Here is a 5,363-nt window from a genome sequence, read left to right on the forward strand (position 1 = left end):
GTCCTGGGAACTCTGTGAGTGTGTGGCCTACGTTTACAGGAGGTTAATGTGGAGTTCTGTGTTCTTCACAGTGCTCACTGTCCAGGCGCTGTAAACTCATCTCAGAGGCGTGCCTGAGAGCTTCAAAAGTGTCAGTGTTACTGCTCCATTTACTTTATGAAAAGGAAAAGTGAAGCTTACTATCTTTCTCTGTATAAATGTTCCAAAAGAAACAAGCTACAGAGAGCTATCTGGATGACGGCAGTCAAGGTGGCCCTCCACTGGGGATGTGGATGACGGCATGATTAGAAGTGATGATGGCATAATTAGGGAAGATGCCAGTTTGCGCGTGCGTGTGTGCGTTCGTGTGCGGGTGTGGGTGGCGAGCGCGCGTGTGTGCATAGAGGAGGCCTCGTGGCAGAGTGCATAAGGAAATGCGCTGCTAACAGAATTGGCATTCTGAATTCACTATATGCTTCACAACAGAAACAGTGTCCTCCAGAGTGACTAACAGGCAACGAAATCCCCTTTGATCAGCTGTGAAGACAGTGGATTAGTGAGTGTTATGTCACTATATCTAAGAAGGGACAAGAGTTGCATTTTTTAAATTTTATTAACGTGACAATATGTAATAAAGTGCCAAAAATGCTAATAATCTCCTTGTTTTTCTAAGAAGGAGTCTGGCATGGGACATGAGGATCCAGCTCTATTATCTAGGCTTACAACAATGCCTAAGTAAGTCTGCACAATGATGGTAAATGATAAATGATATTTTATTTACTCTAGAATCGTTTTTTGTTTTTACTACTTTCCTTGTTACTAATTACAACCTTCTCTTGTGTCTCTGCAGGTATATTTAATACTTATACATACTGAAACAAAAACCCTGGTAAATAGGGTTGCAGCTTTACAGTATTTTGACAAAATACCAAAACACCGGGCTATAATTCAAATACTGAATAGGTGCTTCAGGTTGAGAAAAGTAAATTGGTTTAGAGTCAACGGCCTAACAGAATTGGCATTCTGAATTCACCACCATATGCTTCACAAGAGAAACAGTGTCCTCCAGAGAGAGTGACAGGCAGTGAAACCCCCTTTGCTCAGCTGTGTAGACAGTGGATAAGTGACTGTTATGTCACTATATTTAAGAAGGGACAAGAGTTGCTTTTTTTAAATTTTATTAATGTGACACCATTGAATAAAGTGCCGCAAATGCTAATAATCTCCTGTTTTTGCACGGAGTCAGGCAAGTGACATAAGGATCCAGCACCCTCATGTCGGCTTCAACAACGTAAAGAAACCAATAAATAGTTCATGGGAGAGCCATGAACATAACTTGAGAATCTCTACATGCTATTTGCTGTGCCTGAATTGACCTGAATTGTGCCTGAAATGGTTTCAAAATAATGAGTAGAAAACACCATTGAAAATATCTGACCAGACGAAAATCATCTGACCATAATATACACACGGAAAACTTCTGACCATTCATAAGCCCTGAGGTAAAGGCAGGGCCCAAGTGGAAGAGCAAGGGAGGCCTCAGAGAACTAAACTAACTGCTCTTGGGGTGAAGTAGGGTTTGCTCACTCGATTGCACGCCCCTTTAATATTATGTGCTCAGCACACAGGAACTACAATTGAAAATTGTAAATTGAAATATTAGTATATAGTGTAAATACTGACATCAGCAGGTCATAACTGAACCCAAAGAAACTCAGAACAATTTTAAAGCCAAAAGCAAATACAGTACAAGCAGCTATCATGTCTGCTGCAAACAAACAGTCACCCATAATTATGATTATGAAGGATTTGTTGATGTTGGCAAAGGTAAAGGTGGGAGCACCACCAGTGCCTAGTCCTCAGAGGACTCCAAGCCTCTCGAGGGCCTGATTTCGAGTCTGAGAACAGCTCCATCTCTTCTTGGGTCATGACCCATCTGCCTCATCAGGTAGCTCAGAGCAAATCCTGCCATTTCGAGCATTTCACAGAGTCTGTGTTGCTTTGAGCCAGGATTCAGGTAGGCTGTCTACCGGCACGGCCAGTGAACTTTCACCCCATTTGATCTAACCAGAGTCAGGAGGCTGCTTATATCGGAAGCCCGATTTACTCAAAAACTTTTACCTCCCAGAACAATGATAACAGCCGTTGTTACTGGTAGAGAATGATTCGAAGAATCTAAGTGATTCTACGTTGTGCAATCCACTCACAAAGCCCAATCCTTCCCCCCTCACCTTCGTCCATGATGGCATTTTTTCCTGAAGGAGTAGCAACCTGCCATGGTTGTTCCACAGCTCACCTCCACCTCCCGCTTGTCCTTTGACAAGGAAATCCACAGTACTCTGCAAATTCCCTCTGGGGCTTCAAAGAGCCCGTGTCCAGCCCACAGCAGTCTCAGCAGAAGACAGAAAAAAAAAAAAAAAAGGAAAAAAGACTCTGATTTCTAATGTGCCTGATGGAGCCATAGAGATACCTGCCTCAACATATAGCTCAGAGCTATATGTAACGGTGCTGAGGGCGCTCCCTATGCAAAGAGATCCACAGAGACTCTGAAGAGTCAAATAACACCGGATTCAAGACTGTGTTTCAATTATTCACCCAGTCCATATTATACAAGAAAGGTTTACTGCCTATAAGATCCACCATCAGTGCATTCCTGTTGAAGATCTGGATGCAAAAATGATGGGAGAGGACACTCCTGGATGTAAAGGTAGCTGAATGAGCAAAAGAAACAAGGTAAGATATGTTCCCAATTTCTGTAAAGTCATTTAAAAGAATATAATATGAACGTCTCATATTAAAATCCTGAATATAGGAGAGTGATCTTGATGTTCTAGTGTGAGAAAAGTGTTCAGAAAAACGGGGATGCAGTTCAATTTTTAGTCACTGATGCCAAATTTAGCATACATACCAGGAACTGAACAGTGAGTCCAACATAAAAATAAAGAGTGGGTAACTTTGAGAAGCATTTGAACTATCAAGGTTGTCCCAGTAATTTCGTCATAACATAAACACTGACAAAAGTCCAGAAAGCAGGGTTGTTTTCTTTTTTTTTTTTTTTCCAGATTTGTTTGAAACAATCTGTTTAGGAGTCGGTTGTAAAAAACTACGTTGTTATTTTTAGGTACCATTAAGATCACATGAACGCTGGATGTGACCCTGTCTTATCTTATGTCATTCTCATGACTTGAGTCCATTGTGACAGTCAGTCAGCCCACTCCCTAGAGGTTCTACTTCTCTTTCACTACCCTCCCCTTTCCAAGAATGAAGTCCTCTTCCAAGGCCTGACCCATTGAACCAATAGGTCCAAAGTATGTGAGGTGAAACTTTGCCAGCTTTGTGTCTAAGGAGCTCCTTGTTTGCACTGCCTCCGAGACACGCTTGTTTGTTCTGTTGGTAGTCCAGGAGGTGGTCAGTACTTTGCTCCAACACCAAAGCCAAAAGAGGATTCTCCTACTGTCATCCTTCTTCCTTGTCAAGCTTTCAGATGCAGAACAAATACTTAAAACAACATTGGCTTGAATCAGGTGCACCTTGGTTCTAAACTGACATCAGTGTTCCTTAGAACTTTGGAAAGGTGCCTGGCAGCAGATTTTCCCAAATCAACACATTTTCTGATTTCTTAACTGCTTCTACTAAGGGTGTTGCTTATTGCAACCAAGTAAGATTAAATTCTTAACAACTTCAATCTTTTCTCCACGCTTTATGATTTTGCCTCTTGGGCCAGTGATGAGGATTTTTGTTTTGTTGATGTTGAGATGTGATTTATAGCAAAAGCTGTAGTCTTTGATTTTTTGAAACCAGTGTTTCAAGTCCTTTTTCTTTTCAGCAAGCGAGGTTTTAGTCTTTGCACAAGGCAGTTTATTAGTGAGTCTTCACACACTCCAGCTTCTTGAATGACTTGTTCAGCATACAGGTTGAACATGTGTGGAGAAATGATATGGTGCTGAAACATAACTTTCATGATTTCCAATACCCTCAGAGGCACGAGGCCACCTCATGCTGTGACATGTAGACGTCAAGTGACTTCAAGAATCCTAGGTCACCTAGTGAAAATGTCTGGCAGGCAGTGGGAAACATGGTTTGGCCACAAAAGCAGAAATGGCCTCTTCTTGTTGTTTCATAAATACTTATTGTGACTAGCCCAGGAATGTACTTATACAGGACAACTGATGGAAACCATGATTGCAAGGAGAGGAATAAAGAAGTGAATGAGGACAAAAACTGGGGACACGCAAGGATTGAGGGTCAAAAGGGCATGTAGGAAACTTCCAATTCCCCTGCATATTTTTTAAAAAATCTTTGATCCTTCCATCCCTAACTCCATTTCCCTTGTATTTCCGGCCTTATAGGCAGACTATATAGAAAAAACAACTTATTAAATAGGTCTGTTCCACAGATGGCTCCAGGAGTTCCCTGAAAAATCTAAAACAAGGGCACGAAAGTGAGCATATGACCTAGAATATGTCCCACCCACGTGACTTCAGAGGCCATCTCAAGAACAGCTTTGACATATTGAACTGAGAATCAAAGGAATTGTAGGATGATAGTAAATATATCACATTTTAAGAAGAAAAGGTCAAAATGGATGTCAGAAGAGACTTTGAAACTGGCTTTTGACTATGGACCTCTGGTGGCCTAGGGGAAAGAAGCCGCACTGCGCTGCACTCTAGAAGGCACAGGTTCTAATCCAGCAGCATCTCGATGGGAGACAGGTGGGCAATCTCCAGTTCTGCAATTAACTATCTCTGAAAACCCGTCAGACGGTCTTCAGCTATGGGTGGTTGGTTCCGACTGGACGCTAAACAACAAGTGAAGGGAAGAAATGATGAAATAGAGCTGAGCAAGTCCACCAGGACACAACATACGGGAGTGCAGAGAGCTCTGGGTTGAAAGACGTCCCTCAGGGTCCCCTGTGCCTGTGGCTGTCCGCCCGCCTGGCGGGCTGTGGAGCGATGGCCACTGAGGAGACTCAGCCAGAGACGAAGGCCTCCAGGGCCCCGCGCACCTGGTTGTTGCGGGCTACTAAGAGCAAGCCCACCCCCTAACCCAACCAGTCCTCCGCTCACCTGGGCCTCGTCCTCCGTGAGATTCTGTCCCGCGGGGAGTGGGTGCCGACTCCTCTGACAACAGTGGAACTTCCCAGAGAAAATAATGAGAAAACCGCATCTGTTCATAAACTGGAGGGCGCATCAGGCTGGAGACCCTCAAAGGACACAGCAGTTCCCCTTCTGCTGCAACTTCAAGCCCCAGTTCCCCACACGGGCAAGAGTCTCCCTCGAGAAGGGCCACTACCGCTGAATTGTCCCCCAGTGCTCAGTCACTCCAATCTAGAGGGACCTTGAGAGTGCGCAACAGCCAATGGGGGCGCGGCATGGCGCCCTCTG

This window comes from Elephantulus edwardii, unplaced genomic scaffold, assembly GCF_000299155.1.
Source record: "Elephantulus edwardii isolate Elephantulus edwardi_28Jun2011 unplaced genomic scaffold, EleEdw1.0 scaffold00135, whole genome shotgun sequence".
NCBI lineage: Eukaryota > Metazoa > Chordata > Mammalia > Macroscelidea > Macroscelididae > Elephantulus > Elephantulus edwardii.